A 21,919-nucleotide genomic window follows, 5' to 3' on the forward strand; every position below is an offset into this window, starting at 1 on the left:
CTACATAATTTTCAAGGTACAACCATCAAATGATGTAGTAACATCGAAACTCGAGTCAAATTAAATTTTATTTTTGTGGAAAATTGCAAGTCAGTGTTTCATTATGAATCAATTCCACTCCATCTCGCTTGATTCCTCGAATTTTACACTCGTTGGAACTTTAAATCAAGAACTGTTATCTCAATATTGAAATGTAAAAATGAAATAGAAGGGTGATTAAACAAAATAATTGATGATGTGAGCAAATATTACTCCACTGTAAAAAAAGCAGTTGGTTTGCTTCACTTTACCAAAGACGACGATTTCCATTTTTGGTTAATGTTTTTCAATAAAATTATGCCTCATTTTGACATTTTGTATAATGAACTACAACAGAAGACTATTGATTGCATAAAAGTCTGGAAGTATGTAGACGAAATGAGTTTGCTATCCAAACTATTAGAAACTCTTCCGAACTTGACTCCCAAAATAACTAAAATACGACTTCAGAGGACGAGTCGAGTTTGAAACGTGGTGTATTTGAAGAGAGAAGAAATGTAGTGGCCAAGGAAGTTTGCGATATAATTAAGACGAGAATTGAGGATCGTTTTAATAATTGGGACTATTTTTCTGTAGAAAAATTATTCCAGCCTATTTTGTTTCGAGAATTTACCAACAGTTTTCCAGAACATGAGCTTAAAACCGCAGCTAAACTATTTAAACTAAACAAGGTGGAACTGAAACAACAACTTCTAGTTGTGTACAGCTGAAGAGATTTTTCACAGGCAACTGGTTCATTGCTGCTTCTTAATGTTATTTATGACAACAACTTAAAAGAAGTTTTCCCAGAAACAGTTGAATATCTGCACCATACCAATGACAAGAGCAGAAAGAAAAGCTGTTATTCAACAATGAAACGAATAAAGACATTCACAAGACGCACGATGAAATAAGTGCCCTTGCCATGTATTAAATCGAAAAGAAATTGTTGTCCAGGGCCGATTTCAACAATTGTTGAAACGTTTAAACGTGTAATTATTCACTTTGCTGGACGAAAGGAAATAATGGACTTCTGCTACAAGCTATATAACTAAAGGCATGTAAGTAGAGTATTTCAGATTTTGTTAAAAATGTGTGAGAAATACTTAATTATTGATTTTCAAATCATACTGTAGTCAAAAAGCAACGCCTACACAGCAATCAATGATTAAATCTGAAATAACAAAGCGCGCGCATTCTAGAAGTGTTTGTTGCCTAGTGGAGGTCATTGACTCTCCCCTCCCTCCTCAGGTGTAACAGAAGTCATTGCTACTTAAAGCATTCCCAATAATGTACAACTTTTAGAAATAACTCATTATGATTGCAAAACGAACAACAGTAGTGTATTGCTGGCATAACAGCGTGAAAAATGTCGACGCTAAAACGTAAAGTTACGTATTTTAGTTTGCATTTGCAAAATATCGCAGCAAATATATTTTTACTTTTCAAGATCATTGATCCGTACAATCCAGAGTCCAGACTAAGCCCATCCGTATGACCGAGAGTCTACTGCATTTAGTATTTATAAATCAAGCTTTATGAGGAAAACAAGACATTCTGTTGAAAAAAACGGAACATATGGCATCATAAATTTAATACCTAGATTGCCTTGAGGACTCACTATAATACAAAAAAATATAAAATTTTTCCCCGCTAAAGTGCCCCGTTAACATTTCACTCACGAGCCGCCACTCGGGACTCATTTTTTACTGCGAAGAATTGAGAAACGTGATTGGTCTATGCGCCTAGCCTCGCGTGCGGGTGTCACTTTCCTACCAAATAAACATGACGTAACGAAGTTGCCGGTTGCACCGACGAGTATCGGTAGGGACGTTTCACAAATCGCGTTTCTCTCAGTGAAAGCGGCGTCAATAGCTACGCTCACCAACGATCGTCGGTAGCCGTGTACAGAATTCCGCCCATGTTATCAAGACTCCGGATGTACAAACAAGTCTGGGGAACCACCTTCATCGAAGTCAGTCAATATTTGCCTCGTGCATTACGCAGTTCTCCCGTATTTTTTCAACGGATTCCAGGCTATTTCGGTTACAATCCTAATGTTATTGTGAGTAAAGATGATTTACTCATTATGGGAAGGTCGGAAGAGGAACATGATCAAGCCCTGCAAAATGTGATCAGCAATGCCAAATTAGTTAATGCAAAATTAAATGGAGACAATGCACTTCAAGAAGTTTAGGGTGAAATTTATGGGACCAATTATTTCTGAACAAGGGATGCCAATTGATTCTCAAAGAGTCGAATCTCTAAAGTCAATGAAGAATCCAAAAAATAAAATAGAGTTGCAACGACTTTTATGCTCATATAATTATGTGAAACGGTATGTTCCAATTACGAATCAGGTCATACTACCATCATTTTAATTATATCTCGTATGATGTGAGGCTGATTATGGTGGAACAATTGGGCGTAGCAACATTTCCACCATTGAATTGGACGAAAATTTTATCAATTTTCTGGATTAGACAATCAACGGGTGGGGAGGAAACATGCTTTCCCTGTTAACAGAAAGCACACATTCACAGGCATAGTGATCCCCACAGACTCACAACACCTCACAGCACACAAACTTGCAAGCATCAGATCTATAGTACACAGAATAGTGAATATCCTCTTACAGAAGAACATTTCCTTTCATTTTTAAAATGAAAAAGGTTTACCTAGGTAATAAAATCATTGTTGATAAATCAAACATGAATTATGCATTGGATATTGACAACAAGGGACATACAAGAGTAAAAAAATGTATTTTCTTAGCGAATCAATTATTTTGATGGCCTGGCATGTCAAGTCAAATTGCTGAGTCCATTCAGAAATGCAGACCCTATGAAAAGTTTAGGCCATATCCAACCAAAGAGCCATAACCCCTCACTCTCACTAAATTTCGATTTGCAAAGGTAGGACCAGATTTATTAAAATTCGGAAACATGTCTTTATTGTCATTGTAGATCATTATTCACAATGGATAGAAGAGTCTCGTATCCAGGATAAGCTGGCGTAGTCGTTATTACAGTGTTGTGACGAATATTTAAATGGTCAGGTTTTCCAAATACTATGATTGCTGAAAATGTGCCTTTCATGTCGTAATTGTGTGAAAGGTATTTCCAGGAAATGGATATAGCTCTTAAATCATGTTCTCCTCATTATCATCAAAGCAATGGTAGAGCTAAGCAAGGAATAAGTGTTTGCAAAAAGTAGTTAAAAAAGCGGTTTGAAGGTGGATTTGATTTGTATGAAGTTCTCATTGAACATAATTATAGTCCTATCGTAAGTCTAGGAGACTCACCCTCTCAAGTACTAAATAATCGCTTTATGAGATCTAGGTTGCGATTATCACTATACCAGTTAGAACCAGAAATACAAGTAGATTATTGCGAGAAACTGTGTGCGAGGCAAAGTTAGATGGAGGAATGGTATTATAAGAAAGCTCATAGAAATGAAGAGGATTTTCTTAGGGAGAGTAGGCAGTAGTAAGAAGTGCAAAAGACAATTATTGGGAAAAAGTGATTATCATGAATTAGGGAGATTAGCTAAATTCCTATAAGATTAATACAGATAAAACAAGATCAGTGGTTCGACATAATCTTTCGGAATTGAAAAATAAAAAGTCAAGACTCCTTGTCAGTGTTTTGTAAAGACTTTTTTAATGAATGAAATCTTTGTTTGCACTATTACCAGATATTATTATTTGTTTTTATTTGTTATTACGTTCCCAGTAAGTGGAATGAAACGTTGAGACAAATATTAAGCACGCAGACGTACACCCGAAAATGGATTATAATTGTGCATCTAATCGCTGCGAAAACCTTAAAACTGAAATCTTTGTTTTCTTGGTAAATGTAGTGCTAAACACTAGAAGGTTGACAGGGGTCAATTAACCCCTTTTCAGAATTCAAATAAATTTTTCTCTTATTATAATATTTTATGAAATTTTAAAAGGTTTTTTTTATTTTGGTCTAAATTTTGAAAAATAGAGTAAGTTTTACGATAAGATTGTTTTATAATTTTATGGCACATGGTTATACTTTGAAGGAACGCTGAGGGTCATTTGACTCACAACTTGTTTCCATGTTTTCTGCTCTTTTTCTTGCATGTCGGCTCTTTTGTGCTATATATGTTTTATTTTCCGAAGAAGGCTTCTGTGGCAGATGATTTGCTTGATTGTGAACCAGCAAGGAACCGGTCCAATGCCGGTTTCATCCCATGGGCTCCGCCTGAATGTCAAAATCTAGGCAGAGTGACTTATTTTACTCAGTCTTTCGATATTTCTCAGGCAGCAAAGGGAAATAAAACATTCTCGATCGTTGCTATGCGTAAAATACATGCAGTTATGATATTTTATTTTTCAATGATTATTGTATTACCCACACCGGAAAATTACACGTATCCAATGTGCGTTGTCCATGAGCCAAGATTCAGAGGTCTTAGAGTTATTATTATTCTGCGATGCTACATCATGTTAACGAATGACGGTTTAATTTTTATGGTCATATGGTATTATCACTCGATCTTAGCTTTTGCCAAGTGTCCCACCGTAGTGCCGCCTGACCCCGTCGGGGTTTGTGGTGGGCGGACTGCTCGCTGCGCCCTAGTGCTAAATCCTGTCTCCATTTGAGGGAGTGGAGGAATTGGATGGATTGTAAAATTCTATTGTATAGGTATTCTATGTTTTCTTCTCTTCATTCATGCATTCATATGTTCACTGTTGAATGAACGTTCGTAAGAACATGACATGGCGCAGTCGGTAGTGCTCGGTCAGGGCCATGCGCTCGATAGTACTCATCACATCGTAGTCAGACGACGCGATGTGTTGAAAGTTAAGTGCAAGAGAATGTTTCAAGGATGCAGCAAGCAAGGCATCCTAATCCGTAAGTCTTAACGGGCAAGGTGAATGATGAGTTACGTTAGTTTAAACAGAACTTGGAGGTATATTTGTTGGCTTCTGGACTTGAAACGAAGCCGAGGGAAGTTAAGAATACCATTTTACTGAATTTAATTGGTAAGGATGGAGTTGAGGTCTTTCATATGTTTCATCTTGAAGAAGAAGATTAGTCAGATTACGATAAATTACTACATGAATTCGAAAAATACTCGAGTCCTAGAAAGAACGTGGTAGTTGAACGGTTCCTGTTTAACACGCGCAAACAGCAGGAAGGTGAGCTCTTTGACTTCTTTGTCACTGATTTGAAAAAGATAGTCAAAGCCTATGAGTACGGCGATCAGACTGATAGCGATCTGAGAGATAGAATTGTTCTGGGAATACATAACTTGGCTGTTCAGGAGAGACTCCTGCGGATATAGAATAATCCTTGGATAAGGGCATCGATATCTGCAAAGCAGCTGAGATGGGGAAAATTAGGTTGAGACCCTGCAACCCGTGGATGCAGTCAGAAGGAAGAGGACAGGAGCTAAAAAATTGAAGGACTCAGTGAAGCATACTTAACTAAGAAAGATAAGTACTTAACTAAGAAAGTAGTAAATGATGTCTATTTGTGTAAAAAGTGCAATTATAAGCATTAAAAAGGAAAAATTCCAGCTCTCAGTAATATTTGCAATAATTTTGGAAAGCAAAATCATTTTGCAATTGCATGTAAATTTAAAAAATTGTATCACAATTATAAATTAAAATCATATGACTTATCGGCCTAAAACGTAAGTGTTGTCAACGATCTTGATGATTTTATAAATAAAAGTGTAGTAAGCAGTTTAAGTACAGATAATTCGAATTTCTGGTCCGGGAATATTAATTTTAATGGCATAAACGTCAAATTTTAACTAGATACCGCTACTCAGGAGAATTTTCTGCCTTACAGAATACTGACACATGGTAAAAGAGATCATTTGATGAAGGTGAAATTGAAACCTACGTCATTCATATTAGAAGAATTTGATGGTAATAAAGTGAAGTTACTTGGAGTGATTGACCTGAAGTGTAAGATATTAAAGAGTGGAAAAGATCATATTATAAATTTTGTGGATGTTGAAAATAAGGACTCTAAAACTAGGCCATTATTGGGCTTATGTGCCTGTGTTGAACTGGAATTAACTCACCGAAAATTGATGGATGTAAAATATGTATGGTGGAAGGGATAAATTTATTAATGATCATAAATATTTTTTTTCTCAGGTGTGGAATGTTTCCCTAAAACGTATTCCATTGTATTAAATGAGAATTCATTCTCTGTTGCTAATCCACCTAGGAGATTGTCATTGGAATTTGAAGCTTGAGCGTGATAAAATAATTAGGAAGTAGAAAATTCACGTGGAAGGGTGAGCAATTTAGTAAAAATTGGAAAGTGTAATAAAACAATGAGATTGTGTTTGGATCCCCGCGGTCTTAATAACTGTATAATGCGGAGCTATTTCGAATTTCCTACTCTTGAAAATATTAGTTCAAGGCTACTGAATAAATAGGTTGCATACATATGTATTTTTGTTATATATTACATCTGTAATACATATGTATTATTGAATGTATTAGCTCTGTATTCATATATATTTAAAAGTGGTACGAGTGGTACGTGTGTTACGTGATAAGTACATTTGTTTTTTTTTGTGTACATTTGAAATTTGAATACATATATAAATGTGGTCAAAAATGCACAAAAATACATTATGTATATTTACTATAATTTATGGTAGGTGGATTTGCCTGGCGTCCTATGAAATTTTCATAAACTATTTTTCCAAAAATAATTACGTTCACGGCAAACACCAGATTTCCTTATTTTAATGATTATTCATCCATTCTAATTCATACCCATATAGCTTAATAATAAATCATATACTGGTCGATGTGAGCAAGAACAGTGAAGATGGTGGCCATAGTTATGTTAATTTGTAAATACACGCGAAATACGGACGTATTTTATACGTAAATTTCAATTTCCATCCGCGAAATATACACATGGAAAAATGGTTCACAATGCATGAGAATTAAAAAAAAATTCTTGCACAGGGCAAAAGAAAAAGCGAAGTTAAATTTTTTAAACAATTTATTAATATAACTATAAACAAAAAATCAAATTCTCAATCTTTACGGCTCTACAGTCGCGATAAGCAAGGGAAGTGAGTGGGAGTGATACAGCTATAATCTGGTTAAGCTCGGCATCTCGGTCGAGACTAAGAGGATGTGCTATTGGAGGAACTCCGGCATCTATCCTAATACCAAAAGAAAATCCGCACTTGACTAGCTACTGATGTTTAGTTATTTTACGTGGTTATATTTTTTTGTGGTATTATACGTATTGGCAGAATTGACATTGTGTTGTAATCCTCGATAACCGGTACGTTTGGATTGTGTGCTCAACCCAGAGCTATGTTTTGGAAATATGCTTCCATCCCGCACGTTATTGCGATTCGTGCAAGCAAACTCCAACAGCTTCCTGTCACTGGATAATTAAGGGAAGGTATGATTTATCTTTTATTTTGGGTAAAATGATTGATGTCACTGTAAACCATGCGCGTAGTTCTCCATTGTGTTTCATGAGAGTATTTTCGTACGCGTATTCTTCAATATTTTGATTAACGATGTGCTACTACACGATTAAAATCTACTATTTTTAAGTAATTTGGCAAAATTACGTCAAAATTATGTTGCACGCCTACTTAGACTCAATTAATTATTTTATTTGAGTATATTCATGTGTTGATCACATTGCGCCAATAGTTGTATCCAAGGTAATTATTTTATTTATGTTTGGCTATGGTTTTCCTTTCTTGTTGAGTTATGTGTCTAGGGGACTAGTGGCCATTGAAGTTATATGATAAAACCTCATAATGTCATTCTTGTACGTATAAAATAATAGATTATGCGCCGTATACTAATTAGAATTCAGAATAAGTACTAAAATTACAGACTTCACAGAATACTGACTGCCTATATGAGTCATGGTCAATTTCAAATGCCTGGAGCTCCTATTCAGATCTTACAAAAGGATATATTTTTGCTTGACTTTTAAACTTCACTACTTCTTTCCTCCTTTCAGGAAGTGGCAGGTGATGCATCCTTAGTTTCCTGAATTTAAGTTTCACCTTTTGCAATGGGTTACAACGCTTGTTCCGAGTCAACATTTATTCTACTTTCCGACTCAAATTTGTTTGTACTTGATTTATCTTTGTGCCATTTTAAAAACTAAATTTCACCTCCTGTTTGCTGGTCCTTAATGCTTGTTAGCAATTTTCATGGCCACATTTATTCTTTGTGTGAAAGTTTTTATTTTTCTCTTTGAATATATATTTTTTTATCTGTATGTTCTGGTTTCCTTATATTTATTCATCCATTTAATCAATGCTATTGAAAACCTCATTTCTATAAATGTTCATTTAACTTACTCTTTTCACTGCGCCTTTGAACAGAATAAATTTTCTCTGAATTTAAAAAATAAATAGTGTTACTTTTAAATTTTGCAGATGTTCACCTTATTATGAATATGTATATTAAGTGGTTGTCGTTCAGAAAATCGATATTAATAATTCATGTCCGAGGGCCTGCAGATATATATGAACATAACACGTACGGGTATTCAGATTTCCAAATTGTAATTCGCACGTATACATACATCCTGAGGAACTTTTGAAGCACTTTTACGTAAAATATACAGAAATGATATGGTAATTTTCCATCTTATACATATGTATATTTCATGTATGGGTATTCAGATTTCCAATTTACAATGCACACGTATACATACACCCTGAAGGACTATTAGCCACTCTTACGCAAAATATTCAGACGTAATACGATCGTATTCCATCTTAAACATATGCATTTGGTCACGTATTTTTTGTACTCTATTGATGTAATACAGATGTAAAACAAATATTGTGTTATCTGGGCCGATTCCTCCAAAGATGGGCTAGGTTGATGCCACCTGAAGCCCGAAGGGCAATTGGATTCGCTGTTTTATTGGTGATATGAGAATTCTGGAAGTAAATCGGAAACATCAGTCCAAAGACCGACCGCCTATTCTATTACCATCTGCGTGTGATGGAAGCGACAATTCCAGTAGCAAAGTTCAAGATAGTGAATTCGATGGAGACTTCGGCGTAGCAGCCAATGCATAGCTCTATCCAATGAAACGTCGCTGCCCTTTTATGAGGTACATGCCATATAAACCAGAGAGATTGGGAATAAAGTACTAGGTTTTGACAGATTATTAATCAATATACTGCCTAAATGCTTTTCCATATTGTGGCAAAGATGAAGCTTGGCTATCAAATGAAACGTTGGAGAAATACAAATTTACTAAAGTGACCGAAACATCGAAGAATTCAGTGATAAATGTAACTTTTAACATTCAATTTCCATCAATCCGGCTAGCTGAAAATTTGAAAAAATGGAAAATGTTTCTTTTAGAGATGATTAAAAAAAAAAGGGGATTACGCACAAATATCTTATACCATTCCATGCAAGTAGATCTTCTCGGTTTTCTTGTTACTTAGTTTCATGTAACACATTAGGTATTGGCTAAAGAATTATTGAGGATTTTACAGAGATTTAACAGATGAAACTGTATGAATGTACATGCATTTTTTGTGGCATCTCTTGCTTTCCCAGTCAAACATTATAAGTTAACGAAGCTTTAACTGGGATGCAGTTACGTCGTACCAAATCGGATCGTGCACAATTAAAAAGCGTTATGTCATTATTGCTGGTCCTCAAGCTAACGTTATTCTAACTTTTTGATAGAGCACTAATTTATAATTTAATAAATGAAAAACTAATGATGATATTACAGAGCCCTGGTGTTGTAGTGAACGCTCATAGAAAAATAAGGAAGGAAACCTGGTGAAATAACGGCAAAAATTACCGTAGGGTCGGATGGATTCTATCTGCGTGAAATTCCATGGTAGCCATTCACAGCGCTTTTTATTTTTTTATCGACTGAAACCTTTTAACACGGCAATGGACATCTACGAAAGGAAATAACCATGAATATTATGAAATGAAGTGAATATTTTGTAAGGAACAGGTAGCCTGTAGCATTCGGTCTCGATTCTTTAAGGAATTCATTTATTTTTCGGAAATACCTGTTCTTGCATTTTGATTTTAAAATATAATTTCCTACGTAATTTATAAGAACTTATAAATACGGCTTGCCTTAATGAGAGTTTTCATAGCATCTTGCGATCAATATTAGCTCATTTCCAGTTTCAGGACCACACCACGCGACGAAAAAAGCGATAATTGTTTCAAGGTATAAGAGACAAGAGGCTTTATTTCATTCGTTGGTTTAATCCATTTTGATGGAAATGTAGTACCTGCTTAACCCTGTTGAGCCACATCGAATTTGATACCAATGTGTGGACACAAAATAGTTTGCCTCGATTATTCAAGGTACAAAAATCACCGTGGGAAAGGATAGATTTTCATTTTATCAAGATTTGATTCAAAAGTTGAATTAAATTTTTTACATCTAATACTAATCTTAAATTTACTATTCATGCCACTAAAGGAAGGATTGACCGTATAACGAGAAACAGAAACCAAATGATTGTGACACTATAATGATTTAAATTTGCAAAACATTACTTTACCTGTACTTTTTTCGGTCGGAACTGAAGTAGTAGAGATAAAGGAAGAGGAATCCCTGGTAGACAAAAGCAGCCACAGATAACCAGAGTGGATAGAGGGCCATGACCATCGACAGTGCAATGAACCTGCAACCTATGGATACGGAGGAAAATCACAGGTAAATGCAGGAAGAGAAAGTGAAAATTCTGTAAATTCGTTATTATAACACATTTATTGCTCAACAATATAATTACTATCGTTTGCCATAAGAACAAAGAAAGAGGATGAAAGGTCGTCCTAGCACAAGGTCCGACCGACGACAATACGTGCGGATTGTTAAGAAACAACCCAGCCAGAGCAAATTCCGAGGTAACCTCGTTCCCCGGCGGAAACACGTGCGACGATGAAAAACATGAAAATACCTTTTCCCCATGTCGCTGAATAAAATAATGCGCAATTGATGTTTGATGCAGTGGGAACGAAACCCTAGGGCGGGCTCGCGGGGATACACTCCTGGGGCAGGGACTGTAAGCGCTAGCTTTTCTCCTCTGCCACCAGAAGGGGAAAGACGGGAAGGATCAAGGAAAGGAGGCGCCGCCGCGATGAGAGCCCGACGACGCCTCCAGGGAATGGACGGGGAAGAAAGGGCGGGGACGAGGAGTCCCGCACCGTCACAAGGGCGGGCGGGCCCTACTATCAGCGAATCCAAGCGATACGCTATTAATATTCTACCAATTCTAGTAGATTTTCCTATAAGGAAGAAAAATCTATCGATCGAATCGGTAAATTGATGTTTGATGCAGCACAACCACCCACTTCCAACACAAGTTTGATCTTTATATGTTGCAACCTGACTGGACTTGCGCAATGACTCAGACGCAAGTCGACCCCTTTTCGGGAAGATTGGCAATTTTATTGGTGATTAGATGACCCGGTGAACTTACCTTCTTATCTTTCTATCTGCAATTATTTAAGATAAGTTAAAGTATTCCTGATACGAACACAGAAGTGGATGTCAAGAGATACTAATATGGTATAATAACTTGTGAGTGGATATGGAATGCTGCTCCTTCTTTGATTAAAGGCCAATACTTTCTTCATACTCATAATTTTTCCCACATTCCCAGCGGCAGAGACATTCTTATGCTGTGTCCCCTTACACATCTATCCCCCACGAGGAAGACATTCGACTTTCTTCACCATTTCCTTTCGCGGGGACCTACACCGCATTCCCTATCCACCAGCTGTATTACCCGACTGACCGAGATTGTCATAAGCAAGATTGACTTTCAGTTCGAAAACGACACCGATTTTTAATGCCAAGGAGTGCCGATGGGCACAAGTATAATAATGGTGAATGCCTTTTTCCGGGAGAAGTTAAAGTGATGCTCGGGATCTGGTTGCCGATGTTATTTTCTGAAACTAAATAGGTAAGGTGGAAAAAATATCACGGCTCTCTTACACATAGGCGGGTTCGATAGATTTTCGTATGAAAAGATTCCGCACACCATGACTTAGTTCGAGTAATCTTCGCTTACTCGTTTTACGATATCTAGGTTCCAATTATCACCAATAACCATACCAGTTAGAACCAGAAATACAAATAGATGTGCATGAGAAACGGCGCGAGAGACAAAGTTAGATGTAGGGATTGTGTAATAAGAAAGCTCATAGGAAAGAAAAGGAATACGACTTCGGTAATGTAAAGGTATGGGGTACCTGTTTAGTGCACTTGACACGCCTTTTCTCTCTGTTAATTTTTGAAATAACTGTAGCAATTCTTCCCCATTCATTTAGATTAATAACTTCGAATTTCATATTTTATAATTTTCATATTAGTTTGTGGATTTTAAATGGAACTTTGAATTATGCCTGACCACGCGAACTTCAGGACGTTTTTAATTACAAAGTAAAGAAATTTCGTATTGTGCAAATAAAAACTATTGTAAATGAAAAAAGGGCATTGCTCACTCGAGAGAGATTATTAAAATCCGCGGAGATTTATGCATAAGAAAAATTTAATGACGAAATAAAATGGCGATTTCATCATCACTGATCAAACTAGGTGCTCATATAGAGTAGACATGAAGAGAGTGCTAGCCTAAAAAGGGCAAAATTCTGTGCAAATTGTAGTTGGCAGTATTGAAAAACTCACCCACTCCTACACGACGCAGTATGCGATAACTGCGTCCAGGAAAATACTGCCAAAAGTTTTCTTGTATATAAGAGATCCAGAAAGTAAATTTTGTCTCGTGATATGCTCTAAATCTGGAAAACTCACAGCTCCATTTAGTTTGCTTACAAATGGCCCTAATACCTTATGTGGCGTGATTTCTTTACTTAAAGTAGATTCCCATGGAGGGCAGACAGGCGGTGCAATGTGGACGAATTGTTAAAAAATGACACAGGAGATACAAATTAAGAAATAAAAGTTTTAAAACCCCAGCAATGATGATTACTTTACCCGGAAAATCTCGTGTAGGTAGTTATATGCGTCCTCAAAATTTGCGTGGTGAGGCACAATTTGGAGTTTCATTTCTAATCCATAAACTTATATGAACAGAAAAAAAACACGGATTAAACGAATGGGGATGAGTTGTGACACTGATTTCTAAGAGAGAGAGAAAAATATCAGCCTACACCAACACTATAACCCGGGAGGATCGCATTAAGAGTCCCTGAGAAAGTTCACCTGAGGGGTGATTGAGATGTGTAAATTACTCAAGCGAAGTCACCGTGCGCAAAATCTTTACAATCCAACACTTCTCGAACGTGGGCCTATGTGGACGAAGGCCGTGACAACTTTTCTACTTTACTTATATAGTTTCAGGGAATTACATCGGCATCCAGATCTCAAGCATCACTCTCGCGATGTCTCCTTGTAAGAGCGTCGATGTTTCGTGTTCCGACTCGTCACCCATTCTCAAGGCTACTGCATGAATATAAGAAACCTTTGAAACTCAGCATCAGGGGGGGCGGGATTCGTTGAGTCCCGATTTTTGTGGCGGGGGACTGCGGACCAGCGCAAAAATAGCTCTGGAATTCAATATTCTTTTTAGAGTTAGATTCCAAGAGCTGCCGATCGGATATCCAGTATCTCTGTTGACATTTTTATTTTCCATTCTTATCTCTATAGCCTATTTAATTAAACAATCCCAAAAATGTTTTGATCGCCATAAAACTCTAGCGTCGTCTAACCTTATTTTGTGGAGAGTGGTCTGTTATGATTCAGTTTCTATTAACAATTAAGATCTAATAAAATAATACCACTTTATTTCATTATTGCTAATATAATTGGATTTTCTGCAAGAGTAATATGAATGCAAGTGAATTTAATTATCGTGTAAATTAGACTATTTGCGCGGACTATAATTGTAAGCGGAAGTTTGTTCACATGAAACTTGGACGAGTAATTTGGAAAAAAAGTGAAATAAGTTGGAATGCATGGCGTAATGACTTATATACATGTAGGTAGTATAATGTATTGGAAACTGGTGCTTAGTTTTGGAAGTAAAACAATTTCTGTAGTTTGATATGCTTTAGCCTTCTATACACTCGCCACCGTGGTTCACCGTGGTTTAACAAGGCGTGACCTTGCCTGCGAATTGTGGTGGAAAGTTCGCGGGCGGCGGGACGGGCACTTCGAGTCGGGAGAGGAACTTTGAGTCGGGAGGATAGTGAATAATTTGTTCATTCACAATTAGAGGAACCATAGGCATTGGAATATACAGGAGTTTAAGAACTGCAACTTTATCAATATGATTTTTTGCGTGACTTGGCTTCGTAGTAATATGGAAATTACCCGTGGTTATGTACTAAATCAGTGGCGAATACAGATTGGGGGAAGGGGGCACGCGCCCCTCCCTTGCGGGCACGCCCGTATTGCCAAACATTGCAGAACCACAATTATAACTTTTTATATCCTAAGATGATATTGTATTGCATATGTGTGTAATAAATTTAACTAACATTTTCTTATACTAAATACGGTTGATTCCATTGTGTACATCCTAAATACCGGGCATAGCCAGGGTGAAAACTATTCGGTCACCTTCACATCATCTTTTCAAGCTTAGTTCACAAATTTCCCCATTATGACAAGACGCGTCGGTAGCTCATAAGGCTAAAAAAACTAGACTGACTTCTTATAGTATAGGGATGGAAATACGCTCTAGGGGATTTTTTTACGTGGGATTTGCGCAAAATGAAGTATTAGATAGAAGATATGTTGTAAGACGTAACAACATTAAATGTGCGTCATTGAAGTACATAATAAAATGTTGTTCTAAAAATAACCGATTGCGTGCAAAACAAATAAAAATCTAACCACATCGTTTTCCGTTGTGTTAAGCTACATAATTCGAGCCATTGAAAATGATCGACATCATTCAACCTAATTTATCACCCTATTTCCTGCCAATGTACTTCATATTTTACAGAAAATTCGTATGAAATATCATGAAGGCATAAGATCATTGAAGAAGGTTAAACATTGAAATGACGTAAGAAGTGCCGCCAATCCGATCAGAATCTGGAAAACCACTCAGCCCCGCTTCAAGGCTGCTAATATGTATTAGCTGAATATTATACCCTATAGTCACGTCCAAGTGGAATTCGGTTAACAGTAATCTTTGATTTGTTTGTGAAAAAGTATTTTACTACCTTTAGACAATTCTCTCGCTCTCTCTCTCCTGGACACCGTAAGTATGAAGGCGGTTCTGACGGAATTATTATTCCAGGGCATTCAGACGATCCTTAAAGTTCTCCTACTTTTCCTTCAGCTCTTCCAAGCATTTCAGCGCTCTTTTGAGATCAGTTTCTACCACGTTCTTATAGAACAGGAACTTTTCCTCAAGAGCAGAAACATTTTCACGCTTCTTGGGAGAGTACTCTTTCTTCCCCTCATCTAACTCTTCCTAAACCCTCGAGCGGGCGCGCTCGCGTATAAATTAAGTACCTACGCCAATCTTCAAAAACCAAGAATTTTAGCATTGTGCGTACATTCTGGTCTAGAATGGCGTCGTGTATTCTTACAATGTAGGTTGACTGTCTAAAGTGTTCAAAGGTCGAAGTAATACAGCTAATTTATTTTTAGATCAGCAATAGGAACCGACACCTGTGGCATATAAATTACGCCGCGGGACCGGCCGTATACCACCACTCTACCTACATATGTGTCTCATATATAAATTTACAACATTGAACTTTTTTCTAAAAATAAAGATAAATTTGAACAAAAATGAAGTGTTATCATATAAAATGTATATATCGTGGTCAAAGTATGCCACGCGCCCGGTCGTGTAAAAAATATCAGGCTTGCTTGCTTGAGGGTTAATTTATGGTCCCTGCATACAACGGCCATGAGTCGATGTATCACACAATATTTATGAATATTAACGTAATATCATCCGTAAAATATCCTTAGCATAAGGCATAATTAAAAAACCATAAATGAGAGAGACAGAATAGGAGTAGAAAAACGTGAGAGATAAAGATTAGCCGATAGTAGAATTAGAGGTGAAGGTTTAATGGTAAGTACGCCGCGTGACCGGCCGTGTACCTCTTGCTTTGCTTTTCTTGAATGACCTAGAGTATTCTTAAAACTTCATTGTGACTGTTTATAGCGTGAGTTTTTAAAGCACAAAGTATTGTAGCTAAATTTAATAGATCATCAAGAAGAACTCGACATCCGTGGTGTATAAATTATGCCGCGCGGCCAGCCGTGTGCCACCTATGCTACCAATGTACCTTTATACCTCTATCACCTATAAATGTAAAAGTTTGAGCTAATTTCTTCAAATAAAGCAAATTCAACAAAAATCGAGAGGCGTAATTTGTCCGCGATAAATGCATTTATCGCGGACAAATTACGCCACGCGCCCGGTCGTGTAAAAATATCAGACGCGCCCACTCGACGGTTAAATGAGGACTTTTTCCTGATCACATCATTGATAGTCAAGGGAAGATCACTATGACGGGACACCTACTATAGTCCTTCTTGGGCTTGGCAGGCATGGCAGCAGGAAGAGAGGGTGGCTAGCGCGGGATAAGTGAAATGTGGACGGAGCGACCGCTTGGCACGTCGGCCTCCGACGAGCACTACTCAGAGACTGGGATTCATAACGGAGACTGCGAAAAGAGTTCATGCGATAATCTTTCCATGGGTCACCTTGAAACAACGTTCCTCAATGCCCAATCATTGAAGCCGTAATTTAGGCTAGATTAATGGAGGACGTAGATGTATGCTGTAACAGTTAATATGTTTTACTTTAATTTTACCTCGAATTCAGAAGTGAAATATCGTCAGGGCCTCATGGGTTCATGGTCATGGTATAGCATTACTAGCATCTCTGTTCTGCGAAATAAGGAAAAAAACTCGGCTACAATTCAGGGTGTTTTTGACTCTCTTTGGGTCGCTGAAACCCAAAATGATCTACCTTTCTTTCTATCGCCCTTCAATTTTACGAGCAACCCCTAAATTGGGGAAACCTACTCCCTATCTTCACTTTTTGCTTTTAAAGTGACTTTTACTAAAGTTATCATCTTCTGATTAAAAAACCGACCTTTTAGGCTATCAGCGTCACAAAAGAGACGAACTTGACTGAGGCTGAAAATATATAGGGAGTGAAAATCGAAAAAAAAACTTAGAAACCATTGAAATGACCATTTTTATTTGCTTTTATTACATATGATATGCTAGCAAATAGAAAAGTTTTTAAGGGATGAATATAATCTTCACCCCCCTTTTTGAAAAGGATTTATGTTGCATAAATATAAGAGGGGAAGAGGTGGTATGAAGAGCTGCCACAAAAATCTGGACACAAATCAGATATGTCAAAATATTACTTTAACAGAGTTTGGGGGGTCATGATTTTACTTCGTTGTCCTCCTTACTTTTAAAGTAAAAGCTGAGATCTCCTTATTAAATACATTGGGAAAAATTGGGAAATATAGTGTACGTAAATATATTGGAAAATATTGGAAAATATATAGTTAGCGTAACTCACCACATATATATTATTTATATGTAGCATAAGTTATATTGGGGCATTAATAAAATAGGAGTGAAAGAATGCTGCGTTGCCATGTCTTGGGCGCGGAACTCAAAAAAGAGCATTTGATCGAACTGCGGCTGAAAATTTTCCTTCGGGCTTTAGGAAGCTATGTGACGTTCAAAAAATCAAACTTTACGTAAATCAATCATAAACGGTTAACGTACTAAAGTATACCTGGTCCTTTGTCTACATATCTCCCTGTCTGATTCCATGTCGGAGCTGCTGTGCTAACGTGGGAATCTCTTATCGCACTCTTCTTCAGTAGTTGAACTGCAACTCCCACTAGGTGCTATATCATATAGCTTTGCCAGGCGGAAGAACTTCATAGGAGAAGTAGCAGCATCGGCAGAAACATGAGTTTTTTCTTAACACCAACAGTTCTTGTTTTTGGCTTCGATTGGCAGAACTTTTTCTAACACAGTAGCGAAAAAATTATAGAGGGGGCACAAAAGATATCTTCAGCTACCTTTACTTTAATCGTAATGAAAAATAATCAAGGCATATGCAAAGTTTAAGAAAGATGTATTAATATTGTTTTTACACATATTCAAAGCAGTGCCATCTTATGATATATAAAATACAATTGTTTTAATTTATTTCAATTTTCGGCAATGCAGGTGGCCCTGAAAGTGAGAGGCGCCGGCTATATGTATAATAAAGTCACATTTCTACTCAGCGGGGAGGAATATAGGTTAGTGGTATTTTCGTGAGGCCAAAAAAGAGCCAGGTATACTGTCTCACACGTCTCACACTGTCTATGCCTACAAGGTCACTGTCATGACCTCGGGATCACACTACTTTCTCAGGTGCCTGTGGCACTAAGTCAGCCGATTAGAGAGGGTTGTGATGTGAGTTTCTTAGAAATTGTACACACCTATAGAGCAGATATGCTTTTGAGGAAGTTCAGATAGGAATACTACTCATGTGAATCAATTGATTTTGGAGAGAGGGAGGGTAGCCTACTGTATGTACCCTTTTAAATATTCTTATAATGACAAATCCATGCAAAAATACAAATATTGTAAGACATCGGATTCTGTTTATCTTCAACCTGTGATTGCCTCACTTATTCCATTTTTTGCCGTTTAATGTACACCAAAGGCGAGCTCTCAGCTGCAGGTAATTTCAACCTAGCATTCAGAAAATCGCACGGGGTCTTCCGGGATGCAAATTTGTGGAGTACTACATCTTACATCGTACCATGTAGTGATTCGTCAAGTTTTCGGCGTCTACTTGCATCTGTAATTTTAATAAGAAAGTCATTTTACAATGGGGATAACGATGCCTACGAAAAGTATTATGCAAGCCAATACTGAGGTGAATCACGACAAAAATAACGCAAAAATTAAATTTTCTATGCCTAAACATAATTCTCTTGTAATTACTTACGTTAAAGTGATCTTCACAAATAAATCCCGTCGTTTCCGTCGAGAGAACGCTCCTCCTCTCCATAGCCTTAACCAACCTCTTTTTTCACACTTCACTATTCGGTACAACGACGAATATTTTATTAGCATTTCGTGATGTATTTGAACACATTATTACCACGCACGCATAATAAACAGCATCTCACGTGGGTAAACACGCTGTCTTCCTGGCGTAGGTTTACCGCGACGATCTCCATACCACATGCCTTGGACGCTAGCAACTCCGCTTGGGGATAAATGACGTCACACCTCATGGGCACACTAATTTCATTCGCACCCCTCTTCTCCACTTTGATCTTAAATATCTCAAAAACTACCGCTCGTATTGAAATACGCTCGGTAGATATTCTTTCCTTGAGGTTTCCTACAATTTGAAAGTTTTAAAAAAATGTGAAATTTCGTTCACTTCACTTTTTGATTGAGAAAAGAACATTTATTTCCATCTACCTTGGAAGTGGATGGATTTGTATTCACTTTCACTTTTCATTTACCTGACAGTAAAATTAGTGGCATTTTTTTATAAATTCTACAATTTAAAGTGGACAGGAGGAATAAAGAGCTAATTTAACAGTTTCATCAAGAGCTATCAAGGTTTCGTAATGGATACTACGTAAAAAGATTATCATGCGCTGTATTTGTTATTATGATAAAATAAATTAAAACACATTGGCCTAAATGCGCTAATATTATAAACTATTCTAATTAAAATTCACCTTGCCTGCCTACCTTGCTCTGATGTTTTGAATACGATGTATTAACACACTGCATTATTATTTTTTTCCTTGCTTTCACTTCACTTTCTTTCATTTCATGCTACATTTTGCAATTCAACTATTTTACCTCTTCATTTTTGGACTCATTCATTTTTTGCACTCATGGAGAGTTTCATCGAGAGCCGACAAGAGTTTCGTGATAGATCCTAACTAAACTGTTCATCTTTCCAACCAACCTTGTCTGATGTCTTAGAATTGATGTCGTAACACATTGTATTATTATATATTTCCTCACTTTCTCCTTTCTTGAAAATTTTACATCTCTGAATTCCATTTGTTAACGTTTTCCTTCAATTTGAAATAGTTTTGTAGCAGACGTTTGTTTATTCAATTGTTGATTGGATCATAGAAACGGTAGAAGTTATGTGCGAAGTCGGAAATTCCCTGGGGCAGTGAACAGTCACTATCAAAACTTTTAGGATAAAGTTTGTGGCGTCACTTCTGCTTCTCGAGAAATTTTAGTTTCCATTATACTTTTATTTTTCCTTGGTATCACCAAAAATATTTAATTTGCGCGTGAAGAAATATGCTCTCAGAGATATATATTACTTGCGAATTGATTATTCTCTTTTAAATTACGTAGGATTTAATGATTATTTAGTCCACCCTTACTACATACTTGCCCTGGTTTTCACTGTTGGTTTCCATTTTACGTATTATAAATCCTTCGTAGAAATCAGCTACGATGACCTAGTGGAGTAAAGGGGTGTCAGAGATTGCGATGTATGTTGGGTCGAATTCCGCAGAAGAATTTTTTGTTCATATTTTTTTATGTCCTAAACTCGTTTGGTGTTTCTTTATGTATTTAAAATCATTTTTAATTCCCTGTAACTGCTTCATACACTTTTTCTAACGATTATATGTCATACAGTTAGGAATTGGGTAGGAGAAGACGCATAATTTTAATGATTGGCTATGATTTTATGAAGTTAATGGATTTGCAAAAGAGGTTAATCGTAACCGGAGGGTAAATGGTGCATGATATTCAGCGTCGGTGTAAACATAATTTTTTAAGACTAGCGACAAAGGGTCCTGCATATCAGTGGATTGTTGAAAAATTTTCAATTTCTGTTTCCATTGTTTTTGATTGTTGGTTTTTGATGATTTTCCGCAATGAAAATTGCTTCCGCTTCGTGAGGTAGTTATAGAAGCAAATGTTTAGACACCATAAACCTAAATCTCGGTATTCGTAAAAAAGGCAGGCCAATGGTAAGGATTGGATAATAACCTGGCCCTGGCGTACCAACGGGAAGTGTCACTCTTTTCCTCACGTTATTAACCACACTATGTTCTGAGTAACTTTTATTCAGAAATTATGTAACAGAAAATATAAAAGACTAATTTTATAATTTTAAATGCACAATATTATCAATCTCTTTATGCATTCGTTCACCGATACATCAAATGTTCTCTAATACACGTATGAATCACCTTGTGTCATAATATGAAAAATGGACAAAATATAACCAATTCACGAAGTATAAGAATTTGTTTCAAATTCTCTGCATGTTTAATTTCCTCTTCATTCACAGTTTTATTCTTCATTATTTTATGTTGCGAATAATTTTCACGTCAAAGAAAGTAGTGAGATTCATAAAAGTCTATTCCCTAACAATATAGTTCCCCCTGAATAACAGCATTGAATATTTTTGTCGGTCTGTTAGGAATGGCTTGAGGGCAGGTTTGTGGATTTGAACACTAAGCTCCATCACCCGCCTTCTATCTGTTGCGTAGCTGCATCGAAATTGCTCCTTTCAGGATAAGGCATTCACTCTATGGACACAAATGAATATCCTCGATCAAATGGGGAATCCTGATGTCCTCAAAATTATTGATGGCAAGAGATCATCCGCTCCTTCGCCTGTTTATCAGCGACTCGTCGCCTTCCTTGAAACGCCTTGCCCAGTAACAAACAATATTCTGGGACAAATTCAGCAGCCCATCCATTAAGGCGACTGTATTTCCGCCCTCTACCTATTATGCCTATTATCTGTCCCCGTAACGCTCAACCGCGTATTCCTTTGCTCTTCCATAGCTCATGCGTCCATTTCTGGTTCTGAATTATTGTTTAATTAAGTTGTTTGTGAGCCACATGCTTCCTTCATTTTATCT

This window comes from Ischnura elegans, chromosome 13 (genome assembly GCF_921293095.1).
Source record: "Ischnura elegans chromosome 13, ioIscEleg1.1, whole genome shotgun sequence".
NCBI classification, from domain to species: domain Eukaryota; kingdom Metazoa; phylum Arthropoda; class Insecta; order Odonata; family Coenagrionidae; genus Ischnura; species Ischnura elegans.